A 16812-nucleotide genomic window follows, 5' to 3' on the forward strand; every position below is an offset into this window, starting at 1 on the left:
CGCCCCGCCTGGCCCCGCCTACTCTTGGCCCCGCCCCCGAGGTGCGCAGCCGGCCCCGCCCCCGCTCTGCCGCACCTTCCAGGGGTCAAGGCCCGATCCGGCCCCGCCCCGTTGCCACGCCCCCTACCGAGGCCCGCCCAGTCCTAGCCACGCCTCCTCCCGCCCCGGCCCCGCCCCGACCCCGCCCCGCCCCGCCCCGCGCCCGGCTGCTGGCGGCCCGCCTGGCCCAGCGTCCCCAGGGCTGGAGGGTCGGCTCGGGCCGGGCTCGCGGGTTGGGCCGGAGGCGGGCGCGGGGCGGCGGGGGCTGGGTCCGCGCTGGGCGGGGCGGCGGGTCCCGGACGGGTCGGGCGCGGAGGGCGCGTGGAGTGGCCGGGCTCGCGGGCGGCCCCGTCTCCGGCGCGGGGGTCCCTGCTCTGTGCCCAGCTGGCGGCTTTCGTTTCCCGCAGACACACGCGCTATTCGGCCTTCCCGGGGCGCCTCGACCTCTGCACTGGGTGGACGCTGGCCTTGGGGGTCTGCAGCTCAGCCTCCCCCGCGTGCGCCTGCAGACACAGACCGGGGGCCCACTGTGGACCGCGCCCCGCCCCCCACTTTCCTTAGCCCTGGGGGTGCAGACACGGCTCTGATGAGGGGCTGCAGGCGGGAGGGTCTGAGGAAATGGGCCTTGTGTGGCCCCCTGGAACGCCAGGGACGCACTCAGCTCAGCTGCACAGCCACTGTGCTGAGGATCGCTGCAGCCCCCAACCTGGCTCTGTGCTTGGACAGGGCTCTGTTCTCGGCTCTGTGCTCATCCCATCCCCACCCCTCAAGGGGGACTGCAGCCCCCAGCCCGGCCCTGTCCTCAGCCTGGGTGGTGGTGGCAGCCTGTGACGGTGCAGCTGGTGGGAGCCGCTGCTCTGGCCCAGAGTGAGAGGCCTGAGGTGGGGCCTGCCCTCAGCTCAGCTCAGCTGCTGAGTGCACCTGTCAGTGCCACACACGGTCAGGTGCTCACGCACAGCCACACATGCTCAGTCATGCATACCCATGCGTGCTTCATACAGTCAGACACTCCCATGCTCAGTCACACACACCATGCTCACAGTCACACTTACACATACACACGCTCACAGTTACATGCATACACATCCTCACACCCACACCTGCAGCCACAGGCACACGTACACATGCTCGGTCACACATGCACACTCCCGTACAGCCACTCGAGCTCATGCGCACCCAGGTACATACACAGTCACATGCACATTCACACGTGCCCGCTCATAGTCTCACTCTCATGCACACTCTCCCGCTGTCCCTCACTGCCCCTGCAGCCCCCGGGGCCACGGCCTCATGTCCCGTGGCCATTTCCGTCAGGCTGGCTCCTGTTCTCCAGGCCAGGGCACACTGCTCCGTGGCGTGGGCGCGTGCGTGGGCGTGTGCGTGGGCGCTGATCGGGCCTGTCTGTTCCCTGGCACGGGCAGGCGCCACGGCAGCTGCGCTTGTCAGTCAGGCCCTCGGAGCAGCAGATACCGCTGCACGGAAATGTCCCCCGAAGAGCCATGTGGCTGTGCCTTCAGGAGGGAACAGGCGGGACACGCGCCCTCCCTTCTGAGTCACTGGTCCCGTGGCTCGTTCAGGGACGCTGGGCGTGGGCTCACCCTGGCACCGTGCGCCCAGCGAGCCTCCACTCTGCCAGCCTGCCTCGGTCCTGCCGCTGGGGGAGCTGCCGGCCAGTCCCCCTCCTGAGCCAGCCCCTGACCAGGAGCAGGGCGTGGAGACGTGCCCAGACACCCTGGGTGTGGCCCCCAGCCCGCCCCATCCACCCGAGAGGAGCCTGCAACAAGCGACCCTGGGGTCTGGCAACACTCCACCCTCTGCCCCATCTCTCCTGGTGGCGCCGAGCTAACAGGGGCCGTGGGGGCAGCCTCTGTGCTGGCCCTGCCCCTCGGCCAATATTCAGGGAGTCTCAGCTGCTACATTTTAACAGCCGACAATTAAGCCACCATGAATGGCAGCAAAACTTTGATTCATGTAAAAATACAGACACTGATACATTTGTAGCAGCGTCTTTTCCCAGGAAACATTTTCCTGTTACTATCTGCAGGCTATTAATAGCGCACTCTCTCTTATTTAGGCTTGTTTTGTTCCTGAATTAGTGCGGGACCTGCACCTCCTCCTTTAGCTAAGGGGTGTTGCCAGGCGGGCCTGGGCCCACACCTCCCCAGTGACCCTGTGCCCTGCTGTGTGTGCAGGGCTGGGGCTGGGCAGGGAATGTTCCAGCTCCTGTATGGAGCAGGATTTGGGGAGGTGGGTCTGAGACACAGCCCTCTGCATGACCCCTGGCGGGGGAGTGTGGGGCCATGTGGTGCAGACAGGAGCAGGGCTGCTCAGCTGGTTGGGCAAGGAGGGCCCTGCAGGTGGACACTAGGTCCACCTAGCGTCCACCTGCACAGCTGCAGGCTAAAGAGGTGAGCCGGGGAGACTGGGGGACAGAGGGCGCTGGGGTCATGGGGAGACCCCTGCTCTGAAGCACAGGGGGCTGAGCCCCAGTTTGCAGGGTGCGGTGGGGAAGTGTGTCCCGTCCCAGGCCTATGGCAGGGGGCATGGCCGCACCCGGTGGCTCCCTCTCCTGGCCACCGCCTGCAGAGGAATCCGCTGTCCCGGAAGGCCCACCAGTGCTGACCTGTGGACCCCACGAGCAGTCTCTGCTGGCGTGGCAGTGGGACGAGACTGTCGCCACGTCCAGGCTCGGTACACGCGGGGCTGGTCAGCAGTGCTGGGCGCTTCCCCGGGGATCTGGGCTCAGAAAGGCAGCAGGGCCCAGACTCCGGGGGACTCAGGTGCTTGGAGGAGGAACTGTCCGCAGTGGCCCGGGACCCCTGCCCAGGGCCTGCGCCCTCCGTCTCCCACCCCACCCCCTTCGTTCGTTTTTTATTTCCCAAACACAGCAAGGCGAGTCAGGCAGGGCCAGCTGTGCCCGCTGTGGGATGGGTGAGGCCTGGGCAGAGCTCCCACCCAGACAGCTCCTGGGAACAGCAAGCAGGCCAGCTCTGAGGGGGGAGGGGAGAGAGGAGGCAGGCAGGAAGGGGGAGGGGAGGAGGAGGACAGGGAGGGGAGGGGGAGAATGAGGCCGGGAGAGGGAGGAGAGGGCATGAGGAGAGGAGGGGGAGGGGGACAGGGAGAGGGAGAGGAGGAGGAGGGGAGAGGGAGGGTGGTGGTCTGGTCTCTGATCAGTCTGGTTTCAGGCGTCTGCGCATCTCTGGGGTCCGAGGACCGTTTGCTGGTGGCTCGGAGGCGGGAGAGTCCATGGGAGGAATGACGGCCCCTCTGGGTGGCCAAGATCCTGTTTACCCCAGTAGGAAACGCACGGGAGCACTCAGGGCAGACAGGCAATTGGGCGGGAGGGGGGCGGCGCCTGTGCCTCCCGGACCCCCGGCGCCCCCCAGGCTGGACAGACCCCCGACCAGCCAGACCTGACCCAACAGCTGCGGGAGTGAGCAGGGAACGCGTTGCTCTCCTGCCACCCACAGCTGCCCAGACGCTTGGGAAGGACTTAGGGACAGAGGAAAGGAGGGATGGGTGGGCGGGGGGGGGGGGGCACAGAGGGGGCCAGTGTCCCAGGAAGGCCAGGCCCTGACTCTGGGCACTCCGGCCCGCACGAATCCCGTCACGGGGTCAGCACCGCGGGGACAGACCTACACCAGCCTGAGGGCCACACATGTGGGGGCGGGTCACGCGCAGGCCTGGGACCCATCCCCATCCCCACGGACACAGACACGGACTCAAGAGCCCCGACCCTGTGAGGCGGGAGCCGTGGGACCGTGTCACGACAGGATGCTGCCTCTGCCACACAGCGTGGCACTTTGTCTGACACTCTCCCTCTCTCTCTCACACACACACATGCACGCACACACTTCCATGCACACACACACATGCGCGCACACGCACAAGCACACACATACACATGCACACACATGCACATGCACACACATATGCAGACACACACTCACATGCACACATTCACACACACATGCACACACATTCATTCACACAGTAACACAGTCACACATGCACACATGCACACGTATGCACATAAGCACACACACACACACACACACACGCTGTGTGTCATGTGACCTGATGCTCCTTTCTCTCCTGCTTCTCTCGCACTGGCTCTGTGTGGAGCCAGAGTCCTGGGGTTTCTTCCCCGTCCGACTGTTCTAGCTTCACTGGAGAAGGAGCACTGGCCTCTGAGCAGAGAACCCTGTGGCTGGGCCATGACACTTGCTCTTGCCGCCGCCGCAGTTCCCATGAAGGGAATCTCGCCACTTCAGCAGGTGGAACTTCGAGAATTCTGTTTTCAAGCGGTTTTTACTTGGGTTTCGTGCTTCGGGCGGGCGCTGGCCCCTGTGCAGGGCCGTGCCGGGCTCTCGGCCGTCTCGGCCCTGCGCCACTGGTGCTGCCTGGGCCCGTTGAGGGTCAGGTGCCCGGGGGCAGCTAGGTGGGAGACCTCGTCGACGGTGAGTCTCACTGCTCGTGTGCTGTTATGTTTCGTGGTAAGCAACACCCAGACACACAGGAACCCTGCTGTGTTTGCCAAAGGAGACGGCTCAGAGGAGGGTCCTACGGAGCCCCCGGGCGCAGCACAGGGCGAGAACCGTATTTCCCAGACGAAGGAGAAACAGCAGGAAACGGCTCCCGGCTGGCCCCCAGCAGAGCCGCCAGTGCCCAGACATGCCAGGGAACCACAGCTTTCCAAGGGAGCGCACGGCGGAGCACAGCTGGGCAGGGGAGCACGGAGCCAGGGAGCACCTGAGCCGGGAATGCAGGCCAGGGAGCACCTGAGCCAGGGGAGCAGCCGGACCAGGGAAACACCTGCGTGAAGGGAGCACCTGACCTGGGAGCACTCACCCAAGGTGAGCGCCTGGACAGGCGAGCAGGCTCAGGGGCTGGCAGGGACAGCTGGGGAGGGTCCTGGCGAATGCAGAGGGACACGGCTCTTCCAGTAGGGCAGGAAATGCTTACGGGGATGAATGGAGTGTCAGGAGCTGGGGAGTGGGGTGTGGGTGTGGGGTACAGTGGTTGTAGGGTGTGTGCGTGGGATTGTGTGGGGTTGGGTGTAGGTGTGGGGGCATGGGATGTGTGTATGGGTTGTGGGTTTGGAGAATGGGGTGTGGGGTTGGGTGTGGGATTATGTGGGGCTGTATGTGGGGTATGGGGTGTGTGTGGGTATGGGGTGTGTGTGGGGTGTGGGGTGGGGTGTGTGTGGGTGTATGGTGGGGTGTGTGGGGTGCGTGTGGGGTGTGTGTGTGGGGTGTATATGGGGTGTGTGTGGGGTGTGTATTGGGTGTGTATGGGGTGTGTGTGGGCTATGTGGGGGTGTGTATGGTGTGTGTGTGGGGTGTGTATATGGGGTGTGGGGGGTGGGGTGTGGGGTGTGGGGTGTGTATGGGGGTGTATGGGGTGTGTGTGGGGTGTGTATTAGGTGTGTGGGGTGTGTATATGGGGTGTGGGAGGGTGGGGTGTGGGGGGTGGGGTGTGTGTGGGGGTGTATGGGGTGTGTGTGGGGTGTGTATTAGGTGTGTGGGGTGTGTGTGGGGTGTGTATGGGGTGTGTGTGGGGTGTGTATGGGGTATGTGTGGGGTGTGTATGGGGTGTGTGTGGGGTGTGGGGGGGTCTGTGGGGGTGTGTATGGGGTGTGTGGGGTGTGTGTGTGGGGTGTGTATTGGGTGTGTGTGCAGTGTGTGTGGGGTGTGTATGAGGTGTGTGTGGAATGTGTATGGGGTGTGTTTGGTGTGTGGGGTGCGGGGTATGTGTGGTGTGTGTGTATGGGATGTGTATGGGGTATGTGTAGGGTATGGGGTGTGTGTGGCCTGAACCATGGCCAGTGAGTTTGGGTCCCCCAGTCTGGGGCTGGGGGCTGGGCGGAGCACTCTCCCCCGAGCAGTGTATCGAAATGGGCCTTGCCCGGTGTGCACCGCTGTGCCTGCTTGTTTGCAACCCGCCCTCCCGCCGCGCACCCCTGCCGTGGCCCCCTCCCCCCGACCCCCCCCAGCTAGCCCCCGCTAGAGGCGCCTTCGGGTCGGCTGAGCCATGAGTCTGCCACGAGGTGGCGCTGTGGCAACGCCCAAGTCCTCCCGGCCCTTTCCCTGGCGCTGGCCTGTGGGCCCAGCAGGGTCCGGGCATCTGCAGGGCCGTCGGTGCCGCCTCTCCGGCCCCTCCCGTGACGCGCCCTCCTCGCCAGAGTCCGAGAGGCCGTGCCGGGCCCCACGGGAGCACTCGCACAGGCCCGCACAGGGGTGGCTCCTGCCCAGCGTCCCTGGGCACTGCAGCCGCCCTGCCGGGGTCAGGCGGGCCCCTGGGACATCACCACGGTGCCGGTGCGAGCGTGGAGGGAGCAGGGGGCGGGCCCCGGGCTGACGCTCGGTATGGATGAAGGCTGCCGCGGCCCCGGTCTGGGCCCTTGTGGCTCCCACACTGGACGATCCAAGAGAAGCGGTGCTGGGGGTCCGCGCAGAGGAACTGCGGGGCCGGGGGAGTGTGTGGGGCCAGCTCAGTCCCTCGGGCCGAGAGGGGGTGTCACCAGCACGCCCCTCGGGCCTGTGCTCCAGGTCACAGTGTCGGGTGGCCCGCACAGCCCTGGGCTCGCGGCACTCCCGTCTGGTGACCTCTCGCCCGACCTCCCTGCTGGCCGTCGGGACAGGGTTGGGCCCCCTGGCGAGTTTCCCAGGGCAGAGAGTCAGTGGCGGCTCCCGGTCAGGGTGACGCGGGGCCCGTGGCAGAGGGACCCTCGCGGCTGAGCCCCGGCCTCCCTCTGGGCCCCGGGGTGCAGGGGCTCTGGCTTCCGCTGGGTCCTTGCCTGCGTGCTGCCCCCGCTCCTCTCACGGGCTCTCGCCTCTTCCTGCCGTCACTGCGGCCAGCGGGAGGCGCGCCCAGGGCCAGCACAGGGTCCCTCGGTCTGACCACCCCTCCCTGGCGGTTCCTGGGTGCCCGGCCGCAGGCTCAGGTCTGTCCTCCCTGCACATGAGCGGGGCGGGGCCAGGCAACAGGGCGGGGGCCGAGGCCACACCCCCGGGTCTCTCACGGGCTCAAGAAAACAAGCGGCCCAGGGTAAGGCAGGAGAGCGGGCCATCGGCGCCACGCGGGCCTGCAGGGTGGTCACAGGTCCCTTCGGGTCCCGTTATTCCCCGCCCCCCAGTCTGATTCCGGGGCACAGGGACCCAGCGTGGCTTTGCCCCGAGACGCGTGGCGCAGGTCGTGTTCCTGCGACTGCCAGCCCTGTCTGTCTGGCACACTCGAACCCCACTTCTCCGACACACGCAGAGAACACGGGCCGGCCAGCAGGGCCAGCGCATGGACAGCCCCTTGCACTGCGGCAGTCAGGAGCGAGCCGGGAGCTGGCCGAGGGCCCCGGGGCTCTGCCGCGGTGGCCGGGTGGTTTCCTCGAGAACCGGCTGTGCTCAGCGGTGTGGAAGCCGGCGCCCGCCCGCCCGCCCGCCCGCCTCCTCCATCCAGGATCTCCTGGACGGAATCCAGCAGAACGAACTTGGCAACGAGGTTCCCGCTGTGCTGGTCTGCGCTGAGGTGGGGACAGCATGGCCAGCCAGAGCTGGAGGACGTTGGCCCGACTCCGGGCAGCGTTGGCGCTTTCCCGCACTGTCCGGTGCTCTCGCCGAGAGACTGTCCTGGCGTCTCGCCACGCCACCTAGCAGACCGGACAAGGGTCTGTGGGCCTGAGTCCACTGCATCCGAAAGCCTTCTGGGGGCCTTTGTGCAGATGTCCCCCTCGTCCTCGTCATGCCGATTCCCCATGTGGCTTCCCTCTGTGGACACGCCGTGTCATGGCCCTCCGGCCTCTTCAGGGTGACCAGGTGACCATCCTAACGGACAGTTACACCGTGAGGGAGCAGGGGCCGCTGCCTGTCAGTGGGGGGTCTCCAGGCTCCACCTGCAGGGGCCGGGGGCGTTGCCTGAGGGGAGAGGCCCCTGCCCACCTGCTCCTGCTCCCATGAGGGTACAAGACCAGCAGCATGGGGGCTCCCGGCAGACCCCATACCAGATTCTTTCATCAGACAATCCTACATACGTGCACACACATGATCACACACAGCACAGAACCCCACATCACACAGTGCATGACAAAACACAACATGTACACATGACCACAGCCGTGATTACGCATGCACATATCAAACACACACCACGATCACATATGCACACACAAAAAACAAGATAAATAATAATGCACATGATTGTGTGTAGACACAAAGCCATGGTCACACATGATCAAGCACATGTTCAAACATATTACACACAAATCACATATATGCATACAACCTCACATGATCACATGTGCATATACGGCCAGGATCACACAGGTATGCATGGTCATACAACGAACATACATACACACAACAAACATACACAATGAAGCACAAACAGCATAGCAACACTTATACACATGCACACAATCATGCATGATCACACATTACAGCCCAGTGTTCATTGTACATGAGCACACGATCACACTCGATCACATGTGCACAAGGCTAGACACACAGCCATGGCAGGATCACTGTGTACACATGTACACACGTGCACTCCTGCACAAACACCACACTGTCCCCTTCGTCAGCCTGCTCCCAACCCGGCCCTGTGAGGGAGTGTGGGGAAAGGAACGGTCAGTGGGCAGAGACTGTGCCTTGTCTCAGCAGCGCTTGGGGCAGTCTGTGGCTGCCGGAACCTTCCAGGAGAGGGACACCCTCGGCCAGAGGGCAGGGCCAGAGGGACAGGCCCGGGGGCAGGGCCAAGGGAGGCTGAGGATGTGGTGTGGGCGGCCGCTCACCTCTGGGGGGCGCTGGGCTGGGCGCCTGCGGGTCTCTGTCCCACGTGCCCTGGAGCCGGCCTTCCCGGGACAGTGTGGGCAGGACCGGCTCTGCCCCTTGTTGGAGAGAGACACCGGACACGTGAGCGTTCCCAGGGCCGGCCCGGGCCATGAGGGCGGGGTCTCTGTGCCGGGCGGCCTCTGCCATCTGTCTGTGCCGGGCCCGGCCCATCCAGAATCACATCCTGCCCCACGGAGGGGAAGTTTTATTTGTTCTCCAGAAAGAGACAAACCCACACCCTTTGATTATACTCTGCCTGACACTGATTTATTTCACCAGCAGATCCGCCTTTAAAAATAGAAAGTGAATTATCCGCCTGAGCAGCTTCCGGCCCCTCCCCACTCTGCAAATGGGGCGAGGGCTGGGGATGGCTGCGGGCGCGGGAGGCAGGGGGGCCCAATGGACACACCTCAGGGGGACACTGCCTGGCCGAGCCCCTCGGGGGACAGAGACCCCGCGCTGAGGGCGGCGGGGGCAGGCGGGGGCAGGCGGGGCCTTTCTGAGGAGCCGGCCCCGGGCCACACCTTTGCCCAGGCCTGGGCGGTCACTCCCAGCACACAACCCCGGGCTGGCAGGGTTGGGATGTCCCGGGGGGGTTTCGGCTGCCCCGAGCAGGGCGTGTGAGGAGCCGGCCTGGGGCTGCCGGTAGGGCCGTCCGGTTCCTCAGCGGCGGTGAGGGACCTGAGGGGAGCGGCCCCGGGAGGGGTCCCCGTTCTGGGCCTTCCTGCGGTGGGCACGTGGCCAGGGGGCCTCCCTCGTGCCTGCAGACCAGGGGCCCTTGGGGCCGCTCCTGCCGGGGCTGGGCCGGGGCCGTGTGGCAGGAGCCCACAGATCCCCGCGCCCACCCTGTGCTCTGCACCCGGGCCCCAGGACCGGTGCCGGTGTGGACCTCAGGGCCCGGCCCCGGCACTGCTCTGGGCCAAGGCCCCACTTCCTGGTCACGGGCTCCCCCGAGCACGTGAGAGTGTGAGCATGTGTGTGTGAGGTGTGAGTGTGTGAGAATGTGAACAGGTGAGAGTGAGTGTGAGCGTGGATGAGAATGTGAGTGTGTGGGCATCTGAGTGTATAAGGTGTGTGCGGTGGGAGTGTGTATGTGTAAATGAGCTTATTAGATGTGAGTGTGTTGTGTGTATGTGAGTGTGAGCGTGTGAGAATGTGTGAGTGCAGATGTGTGAGGTGTGTGAGTGTGTGAGAATATGAACAGGTGAGGGTGTGAGTGTGAACGTGGGTGAGAATGTGTGTGAGCATCTGAGTGTGTAAGGTGTGTGAGGTGGGAGTGTGAATGATCTTGCTAGATGTGAGTGTGTGTATGGGTGTGAGAATGTGAGTGTGTGAATGTGTATGTGAGTGAGAGTGTGAGCATGTGGATGTGTATAAGTGTGAGGTGTGAGTGTGTGAGAATGTGAACAGGTGAGAGTGTGAGAGTGAGCATGGGTGAGAATGTGAGTGTGTGAGCATCTGAGTGTGTAAGGTGTGTGAGGTGGGAGTGTGAATGATCTTGCTAGATGTGAGTGTGTGTATGGGTGTGAGAATGTGAGTGTGTGAATGTGTATGTGAGTGTGAGAGTGTGAGTATGTGGATGTGTGTGTAAGTGTGAGGTGTGAGTGTGTGAGAATGTGAACCGGTGAGTGTGAGCATGTGAGTGTAAGCGTGGGTGAGAGTGAGTGTGAGGTGTGAGTGTGAGTGTGTGAGCATGTGTGCTCTCTCTCCCACCCAGCTTAGCCCTGCTCTGTCCCCAGCGCGGCACACTGGCCCCACACGAGTCTCCACGTGGGCTCTGGCGGTGGCTGCTCCCATGGCAACAGGTGCGTCTCCATGACGACGCGGCTCCCTCTGTCCTCACCTGTGTGATACAGGACAAAGCCGGGCTGTGTGAGGGGACAGCAGGGACGGTGGGGGTGGGGTTGGCACATTCTCATCCTTGGCTCCCAGGGAGAGCCCACAGCTAGAGCGCCTGGAAATGGGGCTGTGTCCTGCGGGAGGCAGACAGGGTGCAGCTGGGAGACAGCCCCTGAGCGAGGGCAGCATGGGCCCAGCTGAGGAGAGGACAGGGCCTGTGAGGGGGATGGGACCATGAGGGGGATGAGACCGTGAGGGGGATGGGGCCTCTAAGGGGGATGGGCCTGTGTGGGGGGTGGGCCTGTGGGGGGGATGGGCCTGTGAGGGGGATGGGCCTGTGGGGGGGGTGGGCCTGTGAGGGGGATGGGCCTGTGGGGGATGGGACCTGTGAGGAGGATGGGCCTGTGAGGGGGATGGGCCTGTGAGGGGGATGGGCCTGTGGGGTGGATGGGCCTGTGGGGGGGATGGGCCTGTGGGGGGGATGGGCCTGTGAGGGGGATGGGCCTGTGGGGGAATGAGGCCTGTGAGGGGGATGGGCCTGTGAGGGGGATGGGCCTGTGAGGGGGATGGGCCTATGAGGGGGATGGGCCTGTGAGGGGGATGGGCCTGTGAGGAGGGTGGGCCTGTGGGGGGATGGGCCTGTGAGGGGGATGGGCCTGTGAGGGGGATGGGACCATGAGGGGGATGGGCCTGTGAGGGGGATGGGCCTGTGAGGGGGATGGACCTGTGAGGGGGATGGGCCTGTGAGGGGGATGGGCCTGTGAGGCGGATGGGGCCTGTGAGGGGGATGAGCCTGTGAGGAGGGTGGGCCTGTGAGGGGGATGGGCCTATTGAGTCCTGCAGACCTGGAGCAGCATTGGCGGTCGGGTCACTCTGTGTGAAGAACACGGTTTTTCAAGGAACAACCAGATTTGTCATCCATCACGGCGCTCCTGTGGCGCCAGGAGTGAACCTGAGGCAGGAGTCGCCCACGGGCGCCCGGGCTCCTGGTGGGAGCTAGAACTCCAGGCAGGCCAGCGGAGGGACCCCCACGCCGCCCCGACATTGGCGCCAGTGATCCCACGGTGGGCGCGGGTGTCCACCGCATGGAGGGTTTCTCTCAAATTCCCTGAGTGAAGCTCCGCGCGGCGGGGGACTGGCCGGCAGCTCTGGGCGTCCTCGCCCGGGGCCGGAGCAGGGCTCCCTCATCCCAGCACTGCGCCTCTGCCTGGCGCTGGCTTGTCACCTCAGGCCCAACTCCCGGGCCAGGAAATAAGTGAAAGGATCTTGGTTGCTGCCGTCCCCTGAGCCAGGGCTTGGCCCTGAAGCTCCGCCGTCTGCCCTCTCCCGCCTCACGCTTCGGGTCTGTCCACTGACCCCTGCAGGCCTCGCCCCGCGTGGGACTTAATTTCAAGTTTCTTTGAACCCGAGAGACTTAGTGTGGCAATTGACGAGGCTCCTGACACAGTCCCGAGTGACGATGAACCTCACAGTCGACCCGCCAGGGCCCCTGAGACTGGAGCTGGCCTCAGCGTGCCCACGAGCTCCCCCGTGGCACAGGCTGGATGCCTTATTATGTCCAAGGGAGCCTGTTCTCACGGGAAGGCTAATCTGTGAGTCTCGTTCGGGCCGCGGCAGGGCTGTGAGAATGACACAGCCTGTTGGAGCATGGGGACGGGCGCGGGAGCAGAGAAGGCCCGGCCTTGCCAGGCGGCCCAGCAGGGAGTATCGGGGCCAAGTTGGCAAGAACAGGGTGTCAGCACCAGGCATCCGGCCTGAGCCTCACTCGACCCTCTAGTCACATGAGCCCCAGACACAGAGACTGTCACGTGCGCTGAGCAGGTCACCCTACCCGCAGCACCCGGCCTTGAGTGGGGTTGGGCCGGGGCAGAGCAGAGTGGGAGAGCCGATAGGCGCGTCGTGCTGAGCTTCCCGAGTCTGGGCCTTCCTGTGAGCCGAGAGCCCTGTCAGATGTGCTCAGTATTTGGCAATAAGCTGAGCAGCCATCAGCTGCTCCCGGAGGGGGCTTCTCAGCACGCCCACCATCCTCTGCCCCACGTCTGCCGGACCCGGTGCACGGCGTGTCCAGCCCGCTCTGCTGGTCCTACTGACCAGAGAGTCCAGCTGATGCAGTTCCAGCCTTTGCCCAGGGAGGCCCTGGAGGTGGCGCGGAGGGTGAGTCGGGGAGACCCAGGGCTGTGCGCTGCCTCCTCGCGTTCTGACGTGAGTCTGCCTGCGACGGCCCCCGCAGTGCTGGAGAAGTGGGTGATGTCAGGCGCCACAGCGGCCCCGAGGCGGGCTCGAGTGAGCAGCAGTGCCAGCCCGTGGGCTCCTTCCCTCGCTCTGACCCTTCTCCCGGGCCGTCATGGCAGCCTCTGGGAGGAGCTGTTACTTGGCTCTTGGAAACCACTTTTTTTTTTTTATTTCCTTTTTGGGTCACACCCAGCGATGCTCAGGGGTTACTCCTGGCTCTGCACTCAGGATTCCTCTTGGCTCTGCACTCAGGATTCCTTCTGGTGGTGCTCGGGGGACCATCTCCCACGCCTCCCACACCTCACACACCCCACATGCCTCACATTTCATATACCCCACACACCTCACACACCCACATGCCTCACACACCACACTCCCGCACCCCCAAACCTCACACGCTCCACACACCTCACACACCCCAACACCATACACACCTCACACACCCATGGGATGCTAGGAATCAAACCCGGGTCGGCCGCGTGCAAGGCAAACGCCCAACCCGCTGTACTATCGCTCCAGCTTTTTAACCATTCTGACTTGGGTTTTCTTTTTTCTTTCCAGAACGCAAAGTTAGCAAGAGTGTGAAACCGTTTCAAGAGCCGAACCCAGAACCTCACGTTCCCTGAGCCCCACCCACGTGCCTTTTTCTTCTTCAAAGAACTTCAAAGAATTTTGAGAAACTCTTGTTTCTCAAAATAATTTCCAACGGATCTGGGAAAACCATGGCTATTGTTTAACTGTTTTGTTTTCCCTCCTTCGGGGACCGCTACTCGTCTGTAGACTGAGTTGCCTGCACTCGCCCCGCTGCAGCCTTCGCTCCGTCTTGTTTTCCTGCCAGTTCGGATCTGTCCTGTTGCTCTGCCTTTAAGCTTGATGAACTTTTCCTCAGCAGCACTGAATCTATTTTCAATTCTGTGCCCTGAATTCTTCTGGAGTCAGTCAGGATTATTGGAGGCTGTTTCTACGCTGTCTTCAGCCCTCGTGCTGGTGCGCTTTTTACACAGCGAGTTCCACGTTTCATATATTGTGCTTCAGTATCAAGAAGATCCTCCAAACATATTTAGTTGCTAAGTGAAGTTTGTTTCAGAAATCAGTTAAATATTAAGGTATTTATGGAATATAAAGCAAACAAGCAAACAAATCGAATCAAACCAAAATGAACCACAACCACAACATGTTGAGAACAGTATGGTGGTCTCTGAGGGGCAAAGGGAGAACGAGGCGGGTGGTTGAGTGGTTGGTTATGGTGCTGGTGACTAGGACCTCTAGTGTGTGGTATGTGTGTGGTGTGAGGTGTGGGAGGTGCGTGTGGTGTGTGAGGTGTTTGTGGTGTGTGAGTTTTGGGGGCGTGTGTGTATGAGGTGTATGAGGTTTGGGGGTGTGGGAGTGTGGTGTGTGAGGTATGTGGGGTGTGTGAGGTGTGTGAGGTATGTGGGATATGTGAAATGTGAGGCATGTGGGGTGTATGAAGCATGCGAGGTATGTGAGATGTGTGAGGCATATGAGTTTTGGGGATGTGGGGATGTGGGGTGTGTGAGGTGTGTGAGGTATGTGAGGCGTGTGGGGTATGTGGGTATTGAGGCATGTAAGGCATGTGAGGTGTGTGGTGTGTGTGGTGTGAGGTGTGTTAGGTGTGTGGGGTGTGTGAGGTGTGTGGGGTGTGTGAAATGTGAGGTGTATGGGGTGTGTGAGGTGTGTGGGGTATGTGAAATGTGAGGTGTGTGAGGTGTGTGAAATGTGAGGCATGTGGGGTTCGAGGTGTGTGGGGTGTGTGAGGTGTGTGAGGCATGTGGGGTGTGAGGCATGTGGGGTGTGAGGTGTGTAGGGTGTGTGAAATGTGAGGCATGTGGGGTGTGAGTTGTGTGGGGTGTGTGAGGTGTGTGAGGAATGTGGGGTGTGAGGTATGTAGGGTGCGAGGTGTGTGGGGTGTGTGAGGTGTGTGAGGTGTGTGGGGTGTGAGGTGTGAGGGGTGTGAGGTGTGTGGGGTGTGTGAAATGTGAGGCATGTGGGGTGTGGGGTGTCTGGTGTTAAGGTGTGAGGTGCATGAGGGTGTATGAGGTGTGTGAAGTGTGGGGACTTGTTCTGAGTAGGTGTGTGGTGTGTGTGGTAGGGCATATGGTGTGTGAAATAACAGTTGTCAAAGTGTTTTAAGTTGGTATGTATGGGGAAAATGAAGCGGTTTGTTCATCTAATTTGGCATTAGATGAACAAACCGTGTCTGCCGTGTCTGCCCATGTCTGTCGTGTCTGCCGTGTCTGCCCATGTCTGCCCATGTCTGCCGTGTCTGCCGTGTCTGCCCATGTCTGCCGTGTCTGCCCTGTCTGCCGTGTCTGCCCATGTCTGCCGTGTCTGCCCTGTCTGCCGTGTCTGCCCATGTCTGCCCATGTCTGCCCATGTCTGCCCATGTCTGCCCATGTCTGCCGTGTCTGCCCATGTCTGCCGTGTCTGCCGTGTCTGCCCATGTCTGCCCATGTCTGCCCTGTCTGCCCGTGTCTCCCGTGTCTGCCGTGTCTGCCGTGTCTGTCCGTGTCTACGGGACTGTGCCGCACCCAGGGATGGGGCAGGTAGGGTCACTGTGGACAGGGGGGTCCCGGCCTTCTGCTGACCCAGGAGGGACATGGCTGCTGGCAGCCCACATGGCCCTACCCATTCCCCGCGCCCCGGGGCCTGCTGGTCACGCAGAGAGGGTGTGACTGGGTGGGCGGGTGGGGACAGCAGGGCCGGACATGCGAGGGTGGGGCCAGTGGCTCTCAGGTGACGAGGGACATTGCAGAAATGGGCCTCTGTGGCATTGCGTGACTGACCCGGGTTCTGTGAGGCAGTGGGCTGTGCCAGGGGCAGCTGGAGGAGCCTGGCCCTGGTCACGTGGGGAGATGAGGCAGCGTTGTGCTGGCCTTCGTGGGGGAGCTTCTTCGGCAGTGGCTGCTGGGCACTGAGGTGTGTGTCCTGCTCCTGTCCACAGCAGCAGCCTGGCTGGCTTAAGCCCAACATGTGCTCGGCCGCTGGAGACGGCAGCCGGGATCCCTGGGGTGCCCAGACCAGCCCTCCCCGAGTGCCCAGACCAGCCCTCCCCGGGTGTCCAGACCAGCCCTCCCCGGGTGCCCAGACCAGCCCTCCCCGGGTGCCCAGACCAGCCCTCCCCGGGTGCCCAGACCAGCCCTCCCCGGGTGCCCAGACCAGCCCTCCCCGGGTGCCCAGACCAGCCCTCCCCGGGTGCCCAGACCAGCCCTCCCCGGGTGCCCAGACCAGCCCTCCCCGGGTGCCCAGACCAGCCCTCCCCGGGTGCCCAGACCAGCCCGCCCCCGGGTGCTCCCACCGCCTCTCGCTGTGCTCCCTGCCCCCTGCGCCAGGCCCTGGAGTGAGGGCGGCTGAGCCGGGTGCCCTCTGAACCAGCTGTCACTCCAGCTCGCGTCACCAGGCTCCGTGCTCTTCCGGTCACTGGTCTCCACAGCGAGGTCCCGGAGGGGGTGCGGCAGGACTCAGACCCCGGAACGTGAGTCAGGAGAGGCCCCGCCTGCCTGCCCCTCGGGCAGCCTGTCTGTGGAGATTAAGGCTCAGCGGAGACGCGGGAGGCCCGGGAACGGCTCTGTGGAGATGAGGCCCAGCTGGGCGCCGCTGTTCCATCAGGGACCAACCTTGGCTCAGGCCGCCCGCCCAGGCCGCCCCTGCCCTGTGCAGCGCTGCCCTGTCCGGCCACTGGGCTGGACACACAGCCCCGGGCTGGGGTGTGGGCTGCAGGATCGGGCCTGCCCCATCCCTGAGCCTGGGCTCCTCCGGAAGTGCTCCTGGGCTAGCCTGCTCCCTATGGACTCTCTCCCTCCCCGTCTCATGCCTCTGACAAGGGACAGTCCTGTCCAAACTCCCTCCTGCCCGGGGG

This window comes from Sorex araneus, chromosome 10 (genome assembly GCF_027595985.1).
Source record: "Sorex araneus isolate mSorAra2 chromosome 10, mSorAra2.pri, whole genome shotgun sequence".
NCBI lineage: Eukaryota > Metazoa > Chordata > Mammalia > Eulipotyphla > Soricidae > Sorex > Sorex araneus.